The 10,456-nt window shown below is 46.1% G+C and overlaps 1 pseudogene; it reads left to right on the plus strand.

The window, feature by feature from the left end:
• Nucleotides 1-2,323: 2,323 nt before the first annotated feature.
• On the plus strand, nucleotides 2,324-3,268 carry LOC117886115 (annotated as a pseudogene).
• Nucleotides 3,269-10,456: the final 7,188 nt, after the last annotated feature.

Consider the following 10,456-nt stretch of genomic DNA (forward strand, 5'->3'; position numbering starts at 1 on the left):
ACTCCCCCAACATTCTCTCTCTCACACACACTCCTCCAATACACACACTCTCTCTGTCACACACACACACACACACTCCCCAAATACTCTCTCTCTCTCTCTCTCTCTCTCTCACACACACACACACATGTATTGTTATTGTTGTTGCTGTTGTTACTTCACGGTACTTCCTGTCAAAACTGAGGGATATAGCTTATTCTGAAAGGACAGGTATGGGGGGAAAGGAGGAGGTGTTGCACTGTACATCAAGAATGTCTAAACTTGCTCTGAGGTCCAAGGAAAAGTGAGTGACAGACCTGCTTAGAGTCTCTGGGTGAGGATAACAAGGGAAAAGAACAGTAGCAATGTGAGGGTGGGGGGTCTATTATAGACCACCAAATCAGGAAGAGGAAGTGGATGAGTCATTCCACAGGCAGGTAATAAGTTTACCTAAAACACATGAGCTAGTATTAATGGGGGATTTTAACTTCCCTAGCATAACTGCATCTTCTCTGTCCTTTGTGCTCCTCTCTGCTGGCCATTCTCTTATTCTCAGTTGAAATTACAGCAGTCTGAAGAACTAAATGTTGGTAAAGATTTTCTCCATCTGTTCTGATTGCTGCTTCTCTAAACTGTGGCTAGTAGCTCGAGAATGTGCCATTGATCTTTGAACCCTTGCTCATTTCCACCCAAGCAGGGAGCAAATGTCCAGTCACTAGAAGGTGCCACAATTTCCCCAGCATTCAGTCCCATCGAGTTCATTCCAAAGGCACAGAACAAGGGCAAAGAAGATGTAGTTCTTCTGGCTCCACGTGCTGGTTCATCTGGTCCCATGGCTTGAAGGATTGTAAAGCTTTTCATCCTCTAAACTGATTGTTGTTGGCTGAAATCTATCCCCAGTGACCAGCAAATGAAAATTATCAGCATCAGTTGTGTGGTTGTTAGCAGGTGTAAAAGGATTTGGTTGGTCTTATTGTTCCCAATACCTTGTGGGTAAAAACTATTAAGCGGTGAATTGGCCAAGAACAAAGCACCATGATATGATCTGCAGAACCAGTTCTGACAGTTAGAACTACAGTTCTGCAAATAATAGATTTTTGGTTAAATGAAATAAATTCTAAAACAAAAAGTCATGTCAACCCAAAAAACAAAATCTCTCATTTTGGAAATGTCAGAATGAAACATTTCGACTTTATCCAAGTTTTTCTTTTCTTTTCTTTTCTTTTCTTTTCTTTTCTTTTCTTTTCTTTTCAAGATGAATNTTTTCTTTTCTTTTCTTTTCTTTTCTTTTCTTTTCTTTTCTTTTCTTTTCAAGATGAATAGTTCAGTAAAATGGACAAGAATTTATAAAATGTTTCTGTGTTGCGTAGCTGCATATTTTACCCACTCCTGAAGAAAAAAGTTTTGGCTAAAAAATGTCACCCATCTCTGTTAGGAATGAGCAAATTTGGAGGGTAGTGTAGAAAACTTTACACTTCCTTTGCCCCATTCAAACCCAAATACAGGACATCAGCCTCTCATGAACCTGTCTTTAAAACATGTATTTCTATACTTTAAATGAAATCTGGCTACCCTCTGAGATGGCTATACTCTCGGCTACACAGGTTATAATAAGATCCTAAGAGAGAGAAAGGTCTGATTTTAAGACCAGTAGGGGCCATTACGGCCTGGGTTATGCAGATCAGACGAGATGATCCCATCTAGCCTTCTGGCCTTAGAATCTAGGAATAAAATCTATGAATTAAAATCAATGAGTCAGGGCGCCTGCATAATGCAAGGCAGAGAATTTCTCCCAGTGATTCGTGAATTGATCCCAATAACTAGCGCTAGTAAGAACATTTTCCATCAAAACATTTTTTTACCGTGGAAAATGGCTTTATCATGGATTGTGAATTTTCCCAGTAGAATTCCTGCTTTTTATAGAAAATATTCAGGATTGCGTAGAAAATGTGAAAAACTAAAATCATGTTTCTCTTTTTGGCAACTGAAAAGTGAAAAATATCCAGATTTTGCACTTCCAAATGTTATATGTTTTATGGGGGATGGGGGAGATAATTTCCCAGCCAGCTCTACTAATAAGTTGTAATTGAACTAGATCATAATGTTGAAGGCCCTACAAGATGAATCCATGGTATGGCTTCCATTTTCTGGATATCCAAACCCCATTAATTTTTATGGGAATTGAGCATCCACCCTCCTTAGCTGGCTTGCAAGCCCTTGACCTAAATTTTCAGTCTCAGTTGGACATATTTGAATTTATCAGAAAGGTAAATAAGTGACTTTCTTGCCTTGTCTTCCCTGATGCGGGTGACTTTGTTCATTCCCTCTGCCATTGAAATATGCCATGCCATTGGACAAAGGAAATCAGACTGCAGTGACCGGGTTCATCTTCGTGGGATTCTCCCGGCTGCTGGAGCTGCAGGCACTGCTCTTTGCAATGGTTCCGTCCATGTACACGGAGTACCTGACAAGGAACGTTCTCATCACAGCCATCATAAAATCCAACCCAACCCTCCACATGCTGATGTATTTTTTCCTCACCAACCTGTCTCTGCTGGGGATCTGCTACACAACGCCCATTGTGCCCAAGATGCTGGTGAGCCTAGTATTGGAGAACAGAAGGATCTTACTATGGGGTTGCGCAACGCAGATGTATTTTTTCATCCTCTTTGGCATCACTGAGTGCTGCCTCCTGGCTGCCATGGCCTACAACGGCCATGTGGCCATCTGCAACCTGCTGCACTACACCCTCGTCATGAGAAAGGGGGCATGAGCCCAGCTGGCCATAGCCTCCTGGATGGTGGGGATGCTGGTGGGGTTGAGCCAGACCAGCTATGTCTTCAGTTTGTTATACTGTGGGCCCAACAGGATCAATCACTTTTTCTGTGACATCCTGCCCCTCCTGAAGCTGGCCTGCGGGGACACCTCCATGAACGTGTTGGCCGTGTACCTGGTGGCTCTTCTTTTCATAACCTCCCCGTTCACGCTCATCCTGGCCTCCTACCTCTTCATGATCATCTCCGATCTGAGGATGCCATCTACGAAGGGGAGGTGCAAGGCCTTCTCCACCTGCTCCTCCCACCTCATCATCATCTTGCTCTTCTATGGCTCTGGCATCATCACCTACCCTAGGCCCAAGTCCAGCTACTCGATGGAGAGCGACAAGCTCCTGGCCCTCTTCTACACGGTGGTGACATCCATGCTGAACCTCATTGTCTACATCCTGAGGAACAAGGAAGTCAAGGAGGCCCTGAGGAGGGTGCTGGGCAGGATGATGTGCCCTTGGTGAATGTAGGGAGAGGTTTCCCAACAGCACAAATTACTTCTAGTGGGGCTTGGGGGTTGTAAGTGGGTGGGGCTGCCTAAGTGGCTAGTGAAGAAAATTCAGCTCCCAAAAGAAGCTGGATTTCAACCCCTGTGTCCAGGAGTGGTTTTATTTTCCAAAACCAGTACAACCAACATTGCCAGTCAGAATACACTGGCCCGTGCTGCGGCTCCTACACACACAGCAGGTCTCTCCAGCCAGGCCTCCCAGCTGGTGGGTGTGGAGAGTCTCCTTCTAGGTCCTTTCTCCTGGGTCTCGACCCCTAACTGAGCTGGCCTCTTGCCTATGGAGCAAACAACCTGCAGGCTGTCGCCTGATCCCTGGCCCGAGATCCATCCTTTGTCACAGGTAGAGCTAAGCCCACATTCCTTCAACAGCCAGGCCCCCTTGTGATAGGCACCTAACCACCCTCTGTACTTTTGCAATGTATAAATGTTTGAATGTCAACAAAATTCCAAACATGCTGCAGAGTCTCTTCCATCAGGTGGGAATGAGAGTCACGGGCAACCATAAGTTGTCATCCAATCTTGATTTTAAAATGGTCAGTGATGGAGAATCCACCACAAACTTTGGTAAATTGTTCCAATGGTTAATTACTCTCACTGTTAAAAATGTGTGCCTTATTTCCTGTCTGAATTTGTCTAGCTTCAACTTCCATCCTTTGGATCATGTTAGACCTTTCTCTGCTATATTGAAAAGCCCAGTATCCATTTTTAGTCCCCCATGTAGGTACTTATAGACAGCGATCTAGTCGTACCTTAACACTCTCTTTGTTAAGCTAACCAGATTGTACTCCTAGAGTCTATCACTAGAAGTCATGTTTTCCAATCCTTTAATCATTTTGTGGCTCTTCTCTGAGTCCCCTCCAATTTACTAACAACCTTCTTGAATTGTGGGCACTAGAACAGGACACTGTATTCCAGCAGTGGTTGCACCAATGCCAAATAGAGACGGAAAATAGCTTCTCTGCTCCTATTCAAGATTCCCCTATTTATGCATCCCAGGATCACATTAGCCTTTTTGGCCACAGCATCACACTGGGAGAACATATTCTGCTGAGCTGAATTATAGTTTATCATAGAGAAGTACAAAAGGTAATCCCACCATCCACAGCAGTGGTCCAGGCCATAATCCTCCAGCCTTGAATTGTGATCTTGAACTCTCTTATGACATCTACTATCTTTCCCATGGACAAATAGCAATCATATAGTCTCCAGGTGAGCTTTTCCAAGCTGTCTAGGAGATTTAGACACATAGTTCCCATTGGTTTTAATGGGAAGAAGGTGATCAAATCCCTTAAGCAGCTTTGAAAACCTCAGCCACTCTCTAAATGAGATTGTGTTGTATATTAAAGGTCAACCATGAGAGAAGAACAAACAAAATCAAGAGCACAGTGCATGTGTATCCTTGTTAACTCTTTGCATGGGAACTGAGTGCAACATGGTAGCTGTCCCAAGGAGACTCTAAGCACTTTAGACCCGAATTCAGCATAATGCCTGAACATGTGTTTAATTTTAAGCACATGAGAATTCCCGTTGAGTTCCATGGCACTAAGAATATGCTTAAAAACTAGACATGTGCTAAAGGTACCTTGCTGAATTGGGGCCTTAAAAAACAATACACAGACAAGGTCAGTAGTGGGGTGAAGTGGATTAGGACATGGATTCCATCCAGCCATAGGACCATCAACAAAGCAAAGAGCTTATGACATTTCTGGATCAACTGTCTCCTAGTGCTGTCCCCTTAGCAGATTCCAATACTCTCTAGCAGTAGGCAATCATAGAATCATAGAATATCAGGGTTGGAAGGGACCTCAGGAGGTCATCTAGTCCAACCCCCTGCTCAAAGCAGGACCAATTCCCAACTAAATCATCCCAGCCAGGGCTTTGTCAAGCAGGGCCTTAAAAACCTCCAAGGAAGGAGATTCCACCACCTCCCTAGGTAACGCGTTCCAGTGCTTCACCACCCTCCTAGTGAAATAGTGTTTCCTAATATCCAACCTAGACCTCCCCCACTGCAACTTGAGACCATTGCTCCTTGTTCTGTCATCTGCCACCACTGAGGACAGCTGAGCTCCATCCTCTTTGGAACCCCCCCTTCAGGTAGTTGAAAGCAGCTAGCAAATCCCACCTCATTCTTCTCTTCTGGAGACTAAACAATCCCAGTTCCCTCAGCCTCTCCCCATAAGTCATGTGCTCCAGACCCCTAATCATTTTTGTTGCCCTCCGCTGGACTCTTTCCAATTTTTTCACATCCTTCTTGTAGTGTGGGGCCCAAAACTGGACACAGTACTCCAGATCAGGCCTCACCAATGTTGAATAAAGAGGAACGATCACGTTCCTCGATCTGCTGGCAATGCCCCTACTTATACAGCCAAAAATGCCGTTAGCCTTCTTGGCAACAAGAGCACACTGTTGACTCATATCCAGCTTCTCGTCCACTGTGACCCCTAGGTCGTTTTCTGCAGAACTGCTACCTAGCCATTCGGTCCCTAGTCTGTAGCTGTGCATGGGATTCTTCCGTCCTGAGTGCAGGACTCTGCACTTGTCCTTGTTGAACCTCATCAGGTTTTTTTTGGCCCAATCCTTTAATTTGTCTAGGTCCCTCTGTATTCGATCCCTACCCTCCAATGTATCTACCACGCCTCCCAGTTTAGTGTCATCTGCAAACTTGCTGAGAGTGCAGTCTACACCATCCTCCAGATCATTAATAAAGACATTAAACAAAACCGGACCCAGGACCGACCCCTGGGGCACTCCGCTCGAAACTGGCTGCCAACGAGACATGGAGCCATTGATCACTACCCGTTGAGCCCGACGATCGAGCCAGCTTTCTATCCACCTTACAGTCCATTCATCCAGCCCATACTTCTTTAACTTGCCAGCAAGAATACTGTGGGAGACCGTATCAAAAGCTTTGCTAAAGTCAAGGAATAACACATCCACTGCTTTCCCCTCATCCACAGAACCAGTTATCTCATCATAGAAGGCAATTAGGTTAGTCAGGCATGACTTCCCCTTGATGAATCCATGCTGACTGTTCCTGATCACTTTTCTCTCCTCTAAATGTTTCATAATTGATTCCTTGAGGACCTGCTCCATGATTTTTCCGGGGACTGAGGTGAGGCTGACTGGCCTGTAGTTCCCTGGATCCTCCTTCTTCCCTTTTTTAAAGATGGGCACTACACTAGCCTTTTTCCAGTCATCCGGGACCTCCCCTGATCGCCATGAGTTTTCAAAAATAATGGCTAATGGCTCTGCAATCTCATCCCCCAACTCCTTTAGCACCCTCGGATGCAGCGCATCCGGCCCCATGGACTTGTGCACATCCAGTTTTTCTAAATAGTCCCGAACCACTTCTTTCTCCACAGAGGGCTGGTCACCTCCTCCCCATACTGTGCTGCCCAGTGCAGCAGTCTGGGAGCTGACCTTGTTCGTGAAGACAGAGGCAAAAAAATCATTGAGTACATTAGCTTTTCCCACATCCTCTGTTACTAGGTTGCCTCCCTCATTCAGTAAGGGGCCCACACTTTCCTTGACTTTCTTCTTGTTGCAAACATACCTGAAGAAACCCTTCTTGTTACTCTTAACATCTCTTGCTAGCTGCAACTCCAAGTGTGATTTGGCCTTCCTGATTTCACTCCTGCATGCCTGAGCGATATTTTTATACTCCTCCCTGTTCATTTGTCCAGTTTTCACTTCTTGTAAGCTTCTTTTTTGCATTTAAGATCAGCAAGGATTTCACTGTTAAGCCAAGGTGTTCTCCTGTCGTATTTACTATTCTTTCTACTCATCGGGATGGCTTTTTTCCTGCAACCGCAATAAGGATTCTTTAAAATACAGCCAGCTCTCCTGGACCCCTTTGCCCTTCATGTTATTCTCCCAGGGGATCCTGCCCATCTGTTCCCTGAGGGAGTCAAAGTCTGCTTTTCTGAAGTCCAGGGTCCGTATTCTGCTGCTCTCCTTTCTTCCTTGTGTCAGGATCCTGAACTCGACCATCTCATGGTCACTTCCTCCCAGGTTCCCATCCACTTTTGCTTCTCCTACTAATTCTTCCCTGTTTGTGAGCAGCAGGTCAAGAAAAGCTCTGCCCCTAGTTGGTTCCTCCAGCACTTGCACCAGGAAATTGTCCCCTACACTTTCCAAAAACTTCTTGGATTGTCTGTGCAACATTGTATTGCTCTCCCAGCAGATATCAGGGTGATTAAAGTCTCCCATGAGAACCAGGGGCTGCGATCTAGCAACTTCTGCTAGTTGCCAGAAGAAAGCCTCGTCCACCTCGTCCCCCTGGTCTGGTGGTCTATAGCAGACTCCAACCACGACATCATCCTTGTTGCTCACACTTCTCAACTTTATCCAGAGACTTTCAGGTTTTTCTGCAGTTTCATACCGGAGCTCTGAGCAATCATACTCCTCTCTTACATACAATGCAACTCCCCCACCTTTTCTGCCCTGCCTGTCCTTCCTGAACAGTTTATATCCATCCATGACAGTACTCCAGTCATGTGAGTTATCCCACCAAGTCTCTGTTATTCCAATTGCATCATAGTTCCCTGACTGTGCCAGGACTTCCAGTTCTCCCTGCTTGTTTCCCAGGCTTCTTGCATTTGTGTATAGGCCCTGAAGATAACTCATCGATCATCCCTCTTTCTCAGTATGAGACAGCAACCCTCCCCTCTTGCTCTCTCCTGCTTGTGCTTCCTCCCAGGATCCCATTTCCCCACTTACCTCAGGGCTTTGGTCTCCTTCCCCTGGTGAACCTAGTTTAAAGCCCTCCTCACTAGGTTAGCCAGCCTGCTGGCGAAGATGCTCTTCCCTCTCTTTGTTAGGTCGAGCCCGTCTCTGCCTAGCACTCCTCCTTCTTGGAACACCATCCCATGGTCGAAGAACCCAAAGCCTTCTCTCCGACACCACCTGCGTAGCCATTCATTGACTTCGACGATTTGATGGTCTTTACCCAGGCCTTTTCCTTGCACAGGGAGGATGGATGAGAACACCACTTGTGCCTCAAACTCCTTTATCCTTCTTCCCAGAGCCACGTAGTCTGTAGTGATCCGCTCAAGGTCATTCTTGGCAGTATCATTGGTGCCCACATGGAGAAGCAGGAAGGGGTAGCGATCCGAGGGCTTGATGAGTCTTGGCAGTCTCTCCGTCACATCGTGTATCCTAGCTCCTGGCGAGCAGCAGACCTCTCGGTTTTCCCAGTCAGGGCGGCAGATAGATGACTCAGTCCCCCTGAGGAGGGAGTCCCCGACCACCACCACCCTCCTCCTCCTCTTGGGAATGGTAGTCGTTGAACCCCCATCCCTAGGACAGTGCATCTTTTGCCTTCCAATCAGTGGAGTCTCCTTCTGCTCCCTTCCCTCAGATGGGTCATCTAGTCCACTCTCCGCATTAGTACCTGTAGAGAGAACATGGAAACGATTGCTCACCTGTATCTCCATTGCTGGTACATGAATGCTCCTCTTTCTCCTTCTGGAGGTCACGTGCTGCCAAACTTCTTCACCATCCTTCTGTGCCTGCTGCACCTGTTCTGAATCTTCAGAACATTGTGGCCGTAGAAGCATCTCCTGACGTCGGTCCAGGAAATCTTCATTTTCCCTTATGCAATGCAGAGTCGATACTCGTTTCTCCAGACCTCGAACCTTCTCTTCCAATATGGAGACCAGCTTGCATTTTGTACAGACAAAGTCGCTTCTGTCCTGTGGAAGAAAGACAAACATGGCAAAACCTGTGCAAGTTACAACAGCTGATCTCTGACCTTCCATATCACCTTCCTCTTAAGAGCTTCCTCAGCTGTTGCAGGAACTACTCAGAGAAACCCGCAGATGAAAGCCTCAGTGAGCTCTCCCCAGGCAAACTCCCTCTGTTAGCCTCTGCTGTTCGCCGCTCAGCTGGTTCGCTGCTGACTGCCCTTATATACCAGTCAGGCCCACTCAAGGCCCACCTGGAACGTCCTTGGGCGTTTGTCCAGCGTAGGCACTGGATCCATGGATCTTGTCTTAATCAGTCCTTGTTACAGAACCATATACACCAAAGCTACTATGGGACTCTTTCCTGTCAGGGAGCAAGGGCCTTATGTTCAGCATGACAAGTGATGTGCCACATTCTCCATATCTTGGAGTCTTAGAATCCACGTTAGTGAGGTGACCAAATCCCATTTGAATTCAGTCAGAATCAGACACTAATTCCCTCAAGGATATTGACAATGCCAGGATGTGAGGCCTCCTCTGGAGTACTGTGTCCATTTCTGGGCCCCACACTACAAGAAGGATATGGAAAAATTGGAAAGAGTCCAGTAGAGGGCAACAAAAATGATTAGGAGTCTGGAGCACATGATTTATGAGATGAGGCTGAGGGAACTGGGATTATTTAGTCTGCAGAAGAGAAGAATATGGGGGGATTTGATAGCTGCTTTCAACTACTTGAAAGGGGGTTCCAAAGAGGATGGCTCTAGACTGTTCTCAGTGATAACAGTTAACAGAACAAAAAGAAATGGTCTCAAGTTGCAGTGGGGGAGGTTTAGGTTGGATATTAGGAAAAACTTTTTCACTAGGAGGGTGGTGAAGCACTGGAATCGGTTACCTAGGGAGGTGGTGGGATCTCATTCCTTAGAGATTTGTAAGGCACAGCTTCACAAAGCCCTGGCTGGGATGATTTAATTGGGGATTGGTCCTTCTTTGAACAGGGGGTTGGACTAGATGACCTCCTGAGGTCCCTTCCAGTCCTGATATTCTATGATTCTATGATAGGTAAAGGCCTGGGAACCAGAGAATCAAACAAATGCTGGCAGAATTATAAAGCAAGTTGTCTGGGGGAACCAGGGAGAGGAAACAGAGAGACAGGCTCCCCCTGGGGTGTCTCAAGAAGCAAGGCCACTAGTTAAGCTAGATTATGTGGTGTTTTAAAATTCACATTTTTCCTTCTAAATGCCTTGTACCTAGTGTTAAAAGAAACCAAACTTTTGTTTCAGAAGGCTGTCTGATCATTCTATTCACCACTGGTCACAGTGGGAAGTTGATACACAGTAAAGCTTCACATAACACGAATCTCCGGGGCAGTTTGTGTTTAGAATCCACCTCATTTCCTGCTGACTTCACAAGCAGCGCTGAGCTCCGAGTTAATTCATTTTCATGAATGTGGGCCCGATCCT

Source organism: Trachemys scripta, chromosome 12 (genome assembly GCF_013100865.1).
Source record: "Trachemys scripta elegans isolate TJP31775 chromosome 12, CAS_Tse_1.0, whole genome shotgun sequence".
NCBI lineage: Eukaryota > Metazoa > Chordata > Testudines > Emydidae > Trachemys > Trachemys scripta.